The sequence below is a fragment of the Papio anubis genome, chromosome 8 (genome assembly GCF_008728515.1).
Source record: "Papio anubis isolate 15944 chromosome 8, Panubis1.0, whole genome shotgun sequence".
Lineage (NCBI taxonomy): Eukaryota > Metazoa > Chordata > Mammalia > Primates > Cercopithecidae > Papio > Papio anubis.
The window spans coordinates 120,960,380-120,976,938 of NC_044983.1; the positions used below are offsets into that span (position 1 = coordinate 120,960,380).

The 16,559-nt window shown below is 47.9% G+C and overlaps 1 long non-coding RNA gene across 3 annotated transcripts in view; it reads left to right on the forward strand.

Annotated features, from left to right (window-relative positions):
• LOC103887104 overlaps positions 1–16,559 on the forward strand; it is a 35,491-nt gene that overhangs the window by 3,195 nt on the left and 15,737 nt on the right. For 2 of the 3 annotated variants that reach the window (XR_651053.4, XR_002523973.2), the window contains exons 2-3: positions 1,826–1,904; positions 10,088–10,233. This is a non-coding gene — a long non-coding RNA (uncharacterized LOC103887104). The remainder of the gene's footprint in view (positions 1–1,825; positions 1,905–10,087; positions 10,234–16,559) is intronic. The other variant, XR_002523972.1, reaches the window with a different exon arrangement.

The following is a 16,559-nucleotide window of genomic DNA, read 5'->3' on the forward strand; positions in this document are numbered from 1 at the left end:
ACCCAGCAGGCGTTCACTAAATTATTCTTGCATGTAATCGAAGGATAGATAAGGCAGATGTGTGCTGGCAGGTGAAGCAAGGAAAGGTATGAAGGACCCAGGAAAGGGAGAATTTGGACAGTGAAATCAGGGGCCAAGATGTGGTTCTGGAGCACTGAGGGGGAAGCTGGACGAGGGAGCTGGGGGAGTCGTGGGAGGCCCAGCCTCTTTTCCCTGAGCTACGCTCTTTCCTAGCTGTATGGGAAGGAAGAGACCCCACCCAGCCTGAACAGGGGTATTAACATGCTCGAATGGCTCGAGGAGTGTTTCACAGGCTTATCTGTTAATAATAAAAATGAAATTATGTGAAAAATACAACAATGTGTGGGTTGCAGGACAAGTTAATGATTTCTCATGTAGTCAGATGTATGTCCCTTGAATGGAGGCAGGTAATGGCGGTGGTAATAATACCCTGGATCTGTTGATAGCGTCTTTCTTCTGAGGAGCTCAAAGCACTTTCTATTCTTATCTCATCTCTCTTTCTGACTTCCCAGGGAAGTCAGTCTGATTATCCCCATTTCTCAGGTGCCTATGTTCTGTGACTCACACTGCGCCTCTGGAGCTCATCCCTTCGTCCAGCCTGGGTGGGGCCCATGTGACTCCCTCCTCCTTGAGCACTGTGCCTGGAGCACCCTCACTTCCTGGGTGACCAAGAAGGCTTGGCTCACTATACAGGGTGCTCTGAACTGTGGGTCTATGGGAGCTAACCACACCACGGGAAGCAGAGGGGTGGTGGGGGCAGGGCTGAAGAGAGGAGGAGGTGGAGGAGGAAGAACCTGAGGAAGGGGGAGGGATGAAAGGTCTGGAGGACTCAGAACGCTAGACTCTGAACATGCTGAGGGCAGGGGCCATGTCCTGTTTGCCTTCATATCCCTAAGACGAAATCCAGTGCATGACATGGCATAGGTACATAGGCCGGATACATGGATGGTCAGGCGACAGGTGGACATGCCATGGTATCTTTCAAGACCCAACTCAAAGATCACCTCTCCGAGAAGCTTTCCTTCGCCCTTCCACTGGACTACCAGCATACCACTGCTGGATTCATAACCCTTGGCGCCTCTCAGGCAGCTCTGTGGTAGAGTTAACTGTCTATGTGTCAGATGTCCCCATTTGGGTGTCAGTTCCTGGCCCAGGCATGAGTCTAACTTGTCTCATATCTTTAGGGTCTGTTAGCACAGGATGTCTCACGTGAGGGTGGGCAGAGAGAGGCACAGGAAAGGCTGGGCTTTGAAGTCAGAAAGACCCAGATTTATACGCGGGTTCCACTGTGGCTCAGGAAACCCCTTAGCCTCCTTGAGCATATGCTCCTTTCCCCCTTCCTCATGATAAAATGGAGCCGAGAAAACCCACTTTGCTGGGTGTGGCAAGGCTAACCATGGTGGCATTGCTTGGCACCTAGAATGTGTTCGGTATTCATTTCCTATGATTAATTTTAGATTTGGTGGTTTCCAGCCCTGGCTCGGCATTAGAACCACCCTTCTCAGGAATAGACATACTTGGAACTCCACCCCTGGGAAAATTCTGAGCCTGTGGATCTGGGGTGGGGCCAGGATCTGCCTGTTAAAAAGGGTCCTCTGGTTATTCTGATGTTGGAGGGTCTCAGTGTTTGTGAAATCAAACAAATGATTGAATGTAAGGTAGAACGTAAGTCCTTGATTTCTCTGGTCTCTAGGGTTCAGTGAGGGGACATAAAAGGCTCCTTGGTAAAGTGGTCTCTTCTAGGAGGGTTGCTTGGGGGGTCCAAGAACTCAAAGCATTTTCTCTTCTTATCTCATCTCTGCAGGTCCAGCCTTGCCCATCAAAGCAGATGGAATGGAGAGGAAGTTCACCCTGGCTTCCTTTGCACTACCCCTGTGACCTAAGTAAGTTGGCCACCTTCTCTGCACTTCGTCTCGCCACTTTGTTCAGCAGGCATTCTCCATGTTTTACATTTGCAGACCAGATGTGGGAGGCAGAAGAGCTCTGTGGACTCCATGACCATCAGTCAAGGGGGTTGTGAGGTGTTGCTTGTTTTTGCTAGAATTTCTCAAGCGTACAAAAAATTAGAGATAGAAATGAAAGTTCGTAACTGTTTAGAGTTCCAGCTGGCATCTGATAGACCCCTAAGGGACCTCCATGCAGACTGGGGTGCCAGCCGGGCCTTCTTTCTGAATCAGGTACCCAGAACTCTCCAGTCGTTGAAAGGCAGACTCTGTATAGGTCAAGGGGTTCAGCAGTGCAGAAGGAGCCCAGGTTGTGAGGCCTGGGTCCAGGCTGACTTGCTGCTGACTTGCTATGTGACTCTGTACGGGCCAGAGAGCCTCCCCAGGCCTTGCTGACTTTGACACATGAGCTGAAATTCTTTCTCTGAGGCTTGTGATCCTGAAAAGGAATTGGATGTAGTGGAGAAAGGAATTTGTCCCAAGCAGGAGAGCAGTAAATTGCCAACAATGGAAGGTTGGAAAGGCCTGTGTCCATAGTACCAGGTGAGAGTCATGGACTACTGGGTCCAGGCTGAGCCTGGACGTGGGGCTTGTAGGAGACTGTAGGATCACAGATTTGAAAGTGGTAGCGGTGAATGGAGAGTGGGGATTACACAGTGCGAGACATTTTCTCACATACTATTTTCTTTAGTTTACATGGAATCCTAAGAGATATTATTGTGTCAACATTCATAATAACCAAGTCATTTTACAGGTTAGAAAACTGAGGCTCAGAGAGATGAAGGTCCCCAAAGTCACATGGCAATTTGGTGGTGCCAGGATTTGAACCCATGGCTGTCTGACTCTACCACCGCCCCACTACAGTTGACTTGGGGCAAGATGGGTGTCCCAAAGCATTTCGGTTGATTTAGATTTTTGATTTAGATTTTTTCTGGAGTGGTTCTCCAGATCTTTCCCCTAGGTGAGGCAGGGGCCGTCCCTTTCCTGGGAACAGGCACTCTCAGTGTTTGAGAAGGAAGGGGCAGCAACATGTGGTGGGGTCAAAGGCATCGGGCACAGGCCACTGTCATTCCCAGTGGGAAATGGATCTCCTTCTCAGGAACCTAAGCAGGAGCTGGAAGTCGTCCCTCTGCAGGCAGTATCTCAGGTGATGGCCCTGAACAGGTGATTGTTTTGCAACTAGTCAGGGAGGGTGGACAGGTCTTGAGGTCTAAAAAGCACAGATTTCCAGACCAGGTCTCACCCAGGAGATTCAAAGGGCAGGATTGCGCAAGGATGACCTCTAATTGGGCCCAGAAAACGAGAAAGTCAACTTCTTTTCCGTGTACTGTGAGTGAGTCACCTTTCCCAGAAGCCAGGCCGTTCTCTGGTTCCTCCTGCAGGCTCAGAGTGGCCTGGCCAGGGTGGAGCAGAGCAGGGAAGGTGAGGAGCCAGTGACAACTGCGTCACACTCCGTCTTCCCCATCTCCGTAGGGAGCATGGAGCTTAGTGCGTTAGACTGAGTAAGAGCCCATCACTCATCCCTGACCCTCCCCACCCCATCCACATGTCACAAGGTCACAGCTGGGTACCGAGGCTGGCGTGGGGCAGATCACTGTGCCTGTGGTACAGAATGGGGTGTGTGTGTGTGTGTGTAAAAGCCACAGAAGCCATGGTACAATCTGAGGGGCAGACAAGCTTTTTGTTCCCCAATCTCATCTTTCCTGCTTGGTGTGGATAGGCTTCACAGTCAGACATCTGTGTTCCAATCTCAGCTCTCCCCCTTCATTCCCACCTCCCCAGTCCACCTCTCAGCCCTTGGATCTCATACTTACAGAGCAACCTTGGACAGGTCATTGCAACCTGCTTGAGCCTTAGTTTTTCTCTTCTGTGTAATGGGAATAACATTACCCACTTCTCAGAGTTGTGAATTATCAAGCAGATTAAATAGAAGAGTGCTAGGAGGGTAGGATCTGTCATGAGGCAGCCTGGCTTTATTTTTATTTATTTATTTATTTATTTTATTTTTTTGAGATGGAGTCTTGCTCTGTCACCCAGGCTGGAGTGCAGTGGCGTGATCTCGGCTCACTGCAATCTCCGCCTCCCGGGTTCAAGCAATTCTTGTGCCTTAGCCTCCCAAGAAGCTGGAACTACAGGTGCCTGCCACATGTCCAGCTAATTTTTGTATTTTTAGTAGAGACTGGGTTTCACCGTGTTGGCCAGACTGGTCTTGAACTCCTGGCCTCAAGTGATCTGCCTGCCTTGGCCTCCCAAAATGCTGGGATTACAGGCGTGAGCCACTATGCCCAGCCAAGACATCCCAGCTTTAAACCATAGCCCTGTGTTCCATCACTAACCCTCTGGCTAATCCTACCCCTTCTGGGCTTCAGGCTGATCAGTGGTAAAGTACGGCTCCCTCCTGGAGCTGCTGTAAGGATCAAATAAGATACCACTCTTGGCATGTATAAGGCACCCAGCAAAAGTGTTAATTGCCTTCTCCATTCAGGCTCATTTCCTCATGATTTTGCCGAGAAAAGAGAGTTGGATCTGAAGATGTCAAATTATTACAAAGATTGATCTTTCCTAGGTTCCTACTTTATGAAATGGGGTAAGAATAGCATATATCTCATAAAGTTGTTGCGAGGCTAATTGAGTTGATATGAGTACCAGGAAGTGCCCCATAAATGTCCGCTTCATGGCTGGCTATATATAGTTCTTCATTCTGCTGGTGATGCAGACCTGGCTGGTGCCTTGGCCTGAGTGATCAGGGCCAAGGTGACTCACCCTGCAGTGACAGGTCTGGGTAGTGATGAGCAAAGCTGGTTGGGCAGGGGCGGCCGGGTCCTTACTGAACCCCAAGGAATAGCTTGGGCATTAGTTTGTAAAAGAGATTGCCTTTGGTCTTGGCCAGTTCCAGAGAAGGTTGGAAAAAGGATGTCTGTGACCACCAGGCCGCAGGGAAATGGGATGCTCCTACATTTTGTCATGGCTGAGGGAGCAGATGAGGACCACAGCAGAACAGGTGGGAGTCTTTTAGTGGATGCTGACCAGCTAGGAGGCCACAGCTGGATGGAAGCTGGGGGAATACCCCCAATCCCGTCATATAGGACAGTAGACACTGGGCAGGGGCCCCAGAGCCTGCACATGGCCAAGTCAGTCAGGATGTGCTTCCTTCTAGGGAACTGACAGACAGTGGGTTCCGTTGCTCCAAAGAGTCCAGTGGTCTTTCCATGACATCATGTCTGCCCTGAGACATGGCCCCCTGCCCTGAGAGCTCACCATCAATGGCAGGTGGCCAGTTGGATGCTCAGGGACCACAGAGGAAGGAGAGAGATTCAGAGAAAGTTTGTGGAAGAGGCAATATGTAAGCCAGGCTTTTTAGGAGGAGATGAGGAAGAAAGTTGTTGTCCCCACTTCCTCATCTCCACCTCATGTCTCCACCTCTACCAACTACAGTCTAGCTTCTCTGACAGATGGAACTACTCTTGTCAAGGTCATCAGTGACCTTCTGTGGTCAACCCAAAGTGCGCATCACAGTTCTGCTCTTAACTAATGTGGGGATCACATTTGACGCTGTAGCTCACTTCTCCCTGGACTTCTGGTTCTCCTCTTGCCTCCCTGGGCGTTATGTTCCTCCTCAGTTTCCCTTGTGAGCTCATCTTTCTCTATTACCTATCATTTTCCATCCACCTACCCATCCATTCGTCCACTTGTCCATTGATCCACTCGCCTATCCATTCATCCATCCGTCCGTCCATCCATCCATCCATCCATCCATCCATCCGCCCATCCGCCTACCCACCCATTCATTTATTTTATCTATCTATCTTTGTACTTAAGGAGAATTTAAAGAAAGTGCTATTTATAAAACTGTGGCAGGATTCAGGAAATCTAACAAGAGAGAGTGCAGCACTCCAGGACTGCCCATATTAGGGATCCATTAGCAGCCCTAGGCCTGAAGATCAAGTGGCTTTCAGAACCCAGAGAGTGAAGTTACAAGGGGGGTTCCTGTTTGGAGCTGAGTCCTTCAGCCTGGGGACATGGCCAACAAGGGATGTAAACACCAGAATTGACTCTGCCCCATGGTGATGTGACTCACGGCTGTGTTCTTTCCTCTGAGATTGGATGCTGGGTCTAAGCACCCCTCCTTCCTGCTCACATTCCCCCGCCGAGGACTCTACTCCAATGGCTGATGCCCCCCGAGTTGCTAGCTCTGGCCCAGACTCCTCTCCTGACCATCTACCTGAACACCCAACTCTCTACTCACTGGACCCCTGCGGCTGTCCCTCAGGTGTCACAAACCAAACCTGCCAACAGAACTCATGGTCTTTCCCCAGGCTGTTTATCTCATGTGTTCTCTGTCTGCGTGAATGGCCATTCTCCTTGTCACCTGAGTCCACAGCTGGTACCCATTCCTGCTCCTCTTCCTCCTTTACTCTCCATATCCATCGCCAAGTCCTGTCCAGTCCACACCCAGAGATGGACAGATGCATCCCTCCCTCCCATCCTCACTCCTGGTGCCTTTGCTTAAGTTCTTCTCATCTGCGCTGCTCTGGATCACCACAATCGCTTCCTGATTAACCTCCCGATTCCCATCTCACATCCTATGGCAGGGGCTGCTGGGAGTTCTTTTAGATGCTGGTTGTCTCTTAAGGTCCATCATTTTCTCTCCGTTCCTTAGTTATACCCAATTTTCAGTTAAGTATGTGATCAATGATCTAAAAGACAATATTTGCCAGACTTTCTTGTGGCTAGAATTGACCAAATGACTAAGTTCTATATAGGCTAGGTACGGTAGCTCATGCCTGTAATCCCGGCACTTTGGGAGGCCGAGGTGGGCTTATCACTTGAAGTCAGGAGTTTGAGATCAGCCTGGCCAACATGGTGAAACCCTATCTCTACTAAAAATACAAAAATTAGGTTGGCATGGCGGCATGTATCTACAATCCCAGCTACTTGGGAGGTTGAGGTAGGAGAATCACTTGAACCCGGGAGGTGGAGGTTGCAGTGAGCCAAGATTGGGCCACTGTACTCCAGCCTGGGTGACAAAGTAAGACTGTCTCAAAAAACAAAACAAAGCAAAACAAAACAAAAAACAAAGAAGATATAAGCAGAAATGACTTGTGGAAGTGCTGGGAAGTCGCCTTAAAATGGAAAGGGTGCATTCTTCTTTCTCCTGGCTCTACCTGCTGCCTGGAACATGGATAATGGCCCGAGCTCTAGCAAGTTCCTTGGACTATGTGGGTTATCACCTTCCACAGCTGAAAGGATGAACTGTAAGAAGTGTATCAGCCATAAGTCACTATCTCTGAACTTCTTCAATGAAAGAGTGAAATAAAGGTCTCATTTGTTTAAGCCACTGTTATTTTTTGTTTCTTTGTTATTTTTAGTTACACATAATTCTAACTGATGTGTCTTGTACCCACGGGGATTGTTGCAGGTGTTTCTGTGCCCCGTGTGCCCCTTTGGACCACTGAGTTGAGCACAGCTGTGAGGGCAGCTCTGTGTGTGCTGTCGGTGTCCTTTTCAAACATGTAGGGTTTGTTCAAAGCCACAGAAGGCCAGTCAGCCCCTGCCCAGGCACAGCCTGGAATAGAAATGAGGACTCCAAAAGAAGGGAGTGGGGAGAGAGGCAAGGGCTGAAAAGATTTCCTATTGAGTCCTAGGGGAGAGTTGATGCCTTCTACAGGCAGCCCTCAATCAACAGGAGATGAAAGTTGGTGACCATACGAAGTTCATTCATGGTTTCTCGGAGGGTGCCAGCAGGACTGGGCTCTGGCTGGCCACAGAGGTAACCAGCTCAACCATATACCCTTTCCAATCTTTTCTGCCACCCCTGTCTCATTCTTTTCACTGTCACTGCTGCTTCCTGGAATCACCTCTCAGATAAGCCACCTCCACAAATGTTCTGCTCTCAGGCTCTGGCACTGGGGAGCTAAAATGTAGTTCTATTTGGGTCCTTCCCCTCCAAAAGTCCCTCTGGAGCCCACAGACTCCTGGGTGATGATGTGATCCCTTGGTCTGGCTGCTGCCTCTGGTCACCTCCTCCCTGCTGCTCTGTCCCGTGCCCTCGGCGCCCCCTGTGTGACCCTTGCTCCAGCCATGCCAGGCCATAGCAGTTCTCTGAAGGGCCCTGCAGTGTCCCGCTCTGGTGCCTTCTCACAGACTGGAGCATCCTTTCTTTACCTTTCCCCCCGCTCATCTCAAGTTCAGCTGGAGCTGCTCCTTGTCTAGGGTCCCGTTCCTCTTTTCCACCATCCTGGAAGTATCTACGTAGCCACCTCTTTCTCCTTTTTGACTTTGTGCTTCTTTTTAGGGCGGAGACTATACACACCCTATTCGGTTTTAGATTCTGGGCACAGCACTGAGCTGGAACACAGTTGAAACTCAGTGTTCATTGCATGGCAGAAGGGGTAGGGGCAGGGCCAGGCTGAGCAAGACCCAGGGCGGGGCACATGCATGGCGGCCTGTTGCGTTCCTGGATTGATAAGTGGGCCACACGTCCAAGGTCCCTCACTCCAGCATCCAGTTTCTCCCAGATTTGGTCTCTCTCATCTTTTTAGCTTCAGCTCCTAAACCTCTCCTCTGACTCAGAGTTCCAGCCCCACCAGCATCTGTCCTGCCCCAAACACATTCTGTGCTCTCAAGCCACTGTGACTCAGGCCATGATCGTCCCTTTGCCTGGATGGCTTCCCTTCCCCCTTGGCCTCCCACCCTGCTGGGGAATTTCTCCCTGCCCTTCAAGGTCTGTATCAGATACATCTGCGTCCATAAGCCCTTCTCTGCAAGGAACTGTGCTTTGTACATTGTGGATTCTTAGGAAAGCTTATTGTGGATGTATTGGATGTATTGGGTAGGGTGGGGGGTCATGTATGTATTTATTTAACAAACATTTACATAGAGCTTAGTATATTCTAGGCACTGTTCTACATGCTGTACCCATATGAACTAATTTAATATACATAACCATCCTATAAGAAAGGTACTGTTATTGTCCCCATTTTACAGAGTATAAAACTGAGGCACAGAGAGGTTAAGTAACTTGTCCAAGGTTACACTGCTAGAAAGGATGTGTTGACCCAAGCAGAGCAGGAGAGATGGTGACAGGTTTCTTTTTAAATCAATGCTATGGAGTAGATGGAGAACATCAATTGCTTGGTGTTTCTTTCTTTTTTTAATCTAAATTTTAGATCTGGTGGGTCCATGTGCAGGTTTGTGACATGGGTGTATGGTGTGATGCTGAGGTTTGGGCCTCTATTGATCTTTTCACCCAGATGGTGAACATAGTACCCAACAGGAGGCTTTTCAGCCCTTGCCTCCCTCCCTTCCTCCTTTTGGCATACCCAGTGTCTTTGTTCCCATCTTTATGTCTGGGTGTACTCAGGCTTTAGCTCCCACTTGTAAGTGATAACATGCAGTGTTTGGTTTTCTGTTTCTGTGTTAATTCACTTGGGATACTGGCAAATCAGCTTCCCCTTCTGGGAGCTCCGTGGCTGAGCGGGGCTAAGGAGCGCAGCTTTCAGAAACCCTGCAGGTGTCCGGGACATCTGGCCACAGGGGCCACTGAATAGCTCTAGAGGTCCAAACTTCAGGTGGGCCATGAGTGGGGGCCTGGCCTTCGTCAGGCAGGGCAAGGGACAAGGCTTCCTCGCAGGAAATCTACTCCTCTGACTTGTACCAGCCTCCTTTCAGCTCTGCCTTGGAGAGTGCGGTGGGAGATGGCAAAGAATATCCTGGATAAGGTTTGCAAATGGATAAGGGGTTCACAAGAAGACCCCGGGACTAGCAGGCAGGGACTTTGACTCAAGGTGCTGAGTGATTTCAGTGGCAACTCACTTCCCCTCTATGGGCCTCAGTTTCTCCATTTGTGAAATGCAAAGATTGGGCTGGATGCTCACGAAGGGCTCTCCCAGCATATTCTTTAATAATTCTAGCTGCATACGTATTATCTTGGGGAGCAGAAGGGAGGAGGGAAATTGGGGTATGTATGGGCTGAATTTATATATTCAAAATTCCTATGTTGAAGTCTGAACCTTCAGTATCTTCAAATGTGACTGTATTTGGGAAGGGTCTTTAACAGGTAATGAAGGTTTGATGAGTCATTGGGGTGGGCCCTAATCCAATATGACTGATGTCCTTGTAAGAAGAGGATGGCAGGTCACAGACACCCACAGAGGAAGGACACATGAAGACACATGGAAGAGACGGGCATCTTCAAGCCCAGGGGAATGGCCTTGGAAGACACCAAACCTGCTCACACTTTAACCTTGGACTTCTGGCCTCTACAATGGTGAGGAAATAAATCTGTGTTCTTTTAAGATGCTCAGTCTGTGGTACTTGGTTCTGACAGCGTTAGCAAACCAATGCAAGGTAACACCATAAGCTGACCCAACTGCAGTGTCCTCCAGCCACAGTACCCTGGTTCCTGTGGGGTCAGACTAGCCAAGGAGTACGGGAGGCAAGGGGAGGGGCTCAGTGTAGATAATCTCGAACAACATGCATTGAGCCTGTTTTGCAGTCAGGGCTGAATGGGTGCACCCTTCCCCTACCCTCAAGGAGCCCTTGATCCCACGAGGGAGATGGACTTACAGTGAGGAATGCTTGTTGTGTGAATCATGCGGGGATGAAACACACACAGCACAGACACAGGCCTGGGGAGGGAATAGTCCATGGTCCAAATGACTTCACTGAGGAGAGCTTGGAAGGGCCAGCTGTGGTGTCCAGCAATCAGAGAACGGAGGGAAGAGCATCCCAGCAGAGGGATCAGCATTTGCAAAGGCACAGAGGCACAAACAATTCCCTGAGGCAAGTGAAATATGTGACTGGAGAGCAGAGCTGGGGAGGCCCCAAGGGAATGCAGCTTATAAACATGGGGAGCCTAGAGCCAGACCATTGGAACTCAGCAGGGCCACTTCCTAGCTGGGTGACCCTTGGCAGGTTACTTGGCCTCTCGGAACCTCAGTGTTCTCATCTGCAAAATGATGATGGTAATAGTACCTACCTTAGAAGATTGCCTCAGAGACTAAGTAGGTAAATATCTACAGCATGCTTTGGACAGTACCCTGCATGTGAATGGCACTTCAGCAACTCTGGCTGTCAGCTCAGCCTTGGTTTTCACACCTGCTCTCCCACAGAGTGGTTGAAATGATTATTTCATCAACCCTTTTGGTTGGGCATGGTGGGGAGTGAGGTCAGTGTAGAAAATCAATCTTCGTCAGCTAGAACTGGGAACTGAGAGGTGCAGAGGCTCCTGGAAATGCAAGGAGAACTTGCCAGAAAGCATTTCAGCAGGGTTCCGGGAGGCCTGCTGCTGAAGGGGGCAACCTTTGTGGCCCTAAAACTCTGTGACGCGTGTGGGGTAAGGAACTGAAAAGGGGACCTGAAAGATATGTTTTCTCAGTAACAGGCCCAAGAGGGAGCAGGGGTAGAGGAACAGTGTTTCGGAGACTCTGAGGATCAGAATTGCTGGCTCTCGGGGCCGGGAGGCCCTGAGAGATCATCTGGCCCTTGGATGCCAGAATGGCAGTAGCTGGACTGGACTTGGCCCGAAGATCTCCTTTGTTTAACTTTACAGTGTTTGATATGATAAAAAGATGCAAATAGTTACCCTCACTTTTTTTTTTGAGATGGAGTCTTGCTCTGTCGCCCAGGCTGGAGTGCAGTGGCATGATCTTTTCTCATTGCAACTTCCGCCTCCCGGGTTCAAGCGATTCTCCTGTCTCAGCCTCCTGAGTAGCTGGGACTATAGGCATATGTACCCTCTTTTTATAATTAAAGATTTCTTACAAAAAATCCAGATGTCCAGCTTCTGGTGGACACAGAATATCCGAGAACAGTAGCTTGCATTCCCACGTGGCAACCATCAACAACAATATAATGGCAGGTGCCCCTACAGTAGGTCATTTTCTTTCCTTGCCCCATCCCAACAGGCATTTGCATGTAAGATTGCCAAGTCTAGCCCAACACTCTTCTTTTACAGATGAGGAAACTGGGGATGTGACTCACCCAATTTTACACATGTGAGCGACCCAGCATCGGATGAGATCCCAGGCCTCCCAACACTCAGTCACACACACATTCCACATCTCTGCTTGCCTTCTTTTGCCTTAGTGCCCTGGTGGGAAGGGTAGAGGAGCAAGGGGACATGGCCTTCTTTTAGTTTTAATTGATAATAACTTTTAAGAAGAAGAGCAGCCATGAGTTAAATGTCTACAGTGTATCAGGGACTTCACACACACTTAAATCCTCATAACAATCCTGGAAAGTAAATATTATTCCTATTTTTTCAGATGAGGAAATGGAGGTGCAGAAAGGTTAAAAAGCATGCCTGAGGTCGCTGGGGTGGTGTGAGATGAAGCTGGGTCCTGAACCACGGTTGAGTGGACTCTAAAGCACCATGGCTTTGTTGCAAGCCTGTTCTTAGGCTCTGGGGCATGCTAAAGTAGGAAAGTTCTGGAAGCTGTGGTCCAAGTGGTTTGCTAGTATTCCATTCAGACAGTTCAGGGCATGTCAGGGGAGGTTTCAAGTTGTTGAGTGTCCCATGAGCCCCGTGGGAGAGAGGGGACTTGATCTCCCTCCCTGGGACTGACCACCCATACCCCCAACAGACACTTCTCGTCATAGTTGGGGGTTGGGGAACACCTTTAGGGGAAAGCTGGGGGGCCTGGCCAGGGCTCAGGAAGAAGGAATGACTTATAAACTAGGGAGTCCTGACCATCTTCAAGGCACCCCCCAACCCCCAGCATCCCTATGCAGTGTTTAATGGCCTTAGCGGAGGGCTCCCCAGCACCACAAGCTGAGCTTAACATGGCTGTTGTTCCTTGGTGTTGAGGCATCCTTTAGTTTGACTGTCTCCCTCATAAAGTATCTGCTTTATGAGATATAGAGATACGTGGGACCCCTCCCATGTATCTCTATATCCCCATCATCTAGAATGTTGCTTGACTCATGATAGGTACAACAAATGTGTGGTTCTGGAATGGATGAATGAATGTATGATGCAGGATTCACTTCTTTCTGGGGTCAGATCGCTGGGGTTTAAGTCTTGGCTCCACCCTTAGTAAATGAGTGACTTGGTCAAATTATTTAACCTCTCTGGGACTCAGTTTCTACATCTGTAAAACGGAGACAAAAATCATGCTTATCTCATGGCTTATTGTTAAAATTAATATATTACCCATAAAGTGCTTAGCACAATATCTTGTCTTGTGCTGTCTGATATGGTGGCCACTAGTCACAGGTGACTATTTAAAATAACCAGAATGAACTAAAATTAAAATTGAGATTCTTCCATTGCACCAGCTGCATTTCAAGTTCTCAGTGGCTTCTATATTGGACAGCACAGATATAGAACATTTCCATCATCACAGATAATTCTCCTAGGCAGAGCTGGTGGGTAATATTGTAAGGGCTGTGTGATGCTAGCCATTTCTAGTTACAATTAATCCTGCTGTTATTGCCGCTGTCTCTCAACTCAAGGTGGAGGGCGATACTAGGTCACTACAGCAGGAGATTTGCCCTTGTGGCAGCCCAGACCAAAAGTCCATACCCTGCATTTGCTTTCTTCTTGGAATGCTGTCCTGCAGACCTTCACTTGGTGACATCCTCCTTGTGCCAATGCCTGGTGGGACAGGCTTTAAGAAGCTTTTCAAAGGGACAAACCAACATAAGAGCCTTTTTCTTCATGAGTTTACCCTCTCTTTGAGGGCTGGGACTAGATTTCCTTCATCCCTGTCTCCCCAGTGCCTGGCACTGGGTAAGCACTCAGAATAAATTTGTTGGGGAATGAAGGAGCTGTGTCTGAAGGTTTGCATGGTTTAAGACAGTGTGTTCACTCAGCTCCATGACTGCATCAAAGCATTTCTAATACCAGATGACTTACAGTGTGGAAGAAAGAGCAGCTAGGAAACAGGTCTCTATCCGTGGCCATGAGGAATAAGCCTCAGAAATGTTGGCAGGATGAGCAGCCTTAGAGAATGATGGCAGCGCCCCGGGGAAATGACCGGAAGCACAGTTTGAGTGGCAGAGGGAAAGCGAATGGGCACCTCAGAATGAAGAAGACCTATCTTGTGCATAGGAGACTCTCCAAGACCTCCTTGAATATGAAAGGAAGAGCTGAGGTTTCAGTATATCTTCGGCAGGTTTGGGCAAGCCACGGGCACCCCTTAGTTTCTATTATGTGTCCCAGCTGTACTGATAGGGCCTGAGGAAATGAAAGTTAACCAGAAACAAATATTTTTGGGTCTGTCACTTTAAAGAGTCTTCAGTTGACTTTCCTCATCACTGGAGATTATTTCTTTTGTGAGTGTTTTCTTTGCATATTCTTTACATATGTATTGTTTCAAGAAGAAATGGTAGCTTCCTGGGTGTTGACATCTGAGGCAAAGTTTTAGATTTAACTTGAGGTCATCTTAATCAGCTCAGGCTGCCATAATAAAATACCATAGACTGGGGTTTTAAACAACAGACATTTATATCTCGCTGTTCTGGAGGCTGGGAAGTCCAAGATCAAGGTGTCGGCAGATTTGGCTCCTGGTGAGAGCTCTCTTCCTGGCTTGTGGATGGCTGCCTTCTTGCTGTGTCCTCACATGGTGGAGTGAGAGATTTTTTGTCTCTTTCTCTTCTTCTAAGGGCATTAATCCCATCACTGGGACTGTACCCTCAGGGCCTCCTCTAAACCTAATTACTCCCCACAGGCTCACCTCCTAATGTCATCATGTTGGAGGTTAGGGCTTCAGCAGATAAATTTGGGGGGCACACAGTTCATGCTGTTGAATAAAAAAGCCAACCTCTGAAATACTTGAAGAAGTTTATTCAGAGCCAAGTGTGAGGACCATGGCCCATGACACAGCCTCAGGAGGTCCTGAGAACGTGTGCCCAAGATGTTTGCGTTATACTTTGATTTTATACATTTTAGGGAGACAGAAGCTACAGTGAAAAACATAAATCAGTATGTGTAAGTTATATGTTGGTTTGACCCAGAAAGGCAGGACATCTTGAAGTGGGTGCTTCCAGGTCACAGGTGGATTCAAAGATTTCCTGACTGGCAATTGGTTGAAAGTGTTAAGCTTTGCCTAAAGAGTTTGTTAGCAGAAGAAATGCTTGGGGTTAAGATAAGGGGGGTTGTGAGATGAAGCCTCCAGGTAGCAGACTTCAGAGAGAACAGATGAAATGTCTTTTATCAGACCTTAAAAGGTGTCAGACACTTAGTTAAATCTCTCCTGTATCAGGAAAAGACTTAGAAAGGGAAGAGGATTCTCTGCAGAATGTAAATTTTCCCCACAAGAGGTGACTTTGCAGGGTCATTTCAAAATATGTCAAAGAAATATATTTGGAGGTAAAATACTTTCATTTCCTTTAGGGACTGTTACCTGTCACATGATGTTATATCAGAGTCTCTGGCTCCCCCGACCCACTTCTCTTTGACCCCAGCAAAAATCTAATATCTGTATTGGCGTTCACATGGACTAATGGCATCCAGCCCTGATGTCAGGCCGTCTTTAGCCTCCACTGATCACCTGCCCACATTCTGCACATCAGCCTCACTCAACTTTCTGTTTTTCTTGCAGCCCAGTCTGTTCGGCACCTCTGGGACTTTGCACGTGCTCTTTCCACTTCCTGGTTCACTCTGCCCCTGCCTTAGCATCTGACTGAATCTTCCTCCTTTGTCAGGCCTCAGCTTAGATGTCACTGCTCTGAACCTTCCCCCAGTCCCCTGGTCTGAGTCGGGTGCATCTTGTCCTCCCACAGGAATTGGCCCACACCTGCCACCTGCCCCCTGAATGCACCAGCAACCCCTGCTGGGCCTCCAATTGCCGTTCAGACTTTCTGCGTGTGAGTTCCAACTCTGTTACTCAGAAGCTGTGTGACTTTGGACAAACTATTTTTCTGTGCCTCAGCTTCCTCATCTTTAAGATAAGATTCTAATAAAACTTATCTAATGATGTTGTGAGGATTAAATTAGTCTGTATTTGAATAATCCCTAAATACACAGAAGCACTATATAAAATGTGTTAAATAAAGTAAATCAGGAATAAATAAATAAATAAAGTAAATCAGGAAGTTGGTGAGCTCCAGGCCAGAAGGAGCAGGTCTGTCTTGTGAACAATTGTATCCTCAGTGACTGGCCCCAGGCGTAGAGGGTACTTCATGTAATACTTATTGAATGAGTCAAAAAGGTGAATTAAAGAATGTTGTCATCAAGTTCATAAGTCAGTCTCAGATTACTGGTTCTGACAGTCTTGGTAATGCTTTTTAAGTTGAGTGTTCTTTAAGTTGAGTGTTGAAAATGGCTTACTCATCACAGGAGTTTATTCATTTACTGCTCCAAAAAGGATAAAATTATACAAATGGCTTTGTATTCTTTTGCTGTTACAATATAGAAATTAATAGCATGGATTTTGGAGCCAGACTGTCTGTATGTGAGTTCCAACTCTGTCACTCAGAAGCTGTGTGACTGTGGGCAAACTATTTTTCTGTGCCTCAGTTTCCTTTAAGATAAGATTCTAATAAAACTTATCTAATGATGTTATGAGGATTAAATTAGTCTGTATTTGAATAATCCCTAAATACATAGAAGCACTATATAAAATGTGTTAAATAAAGTAAATCAGGAAT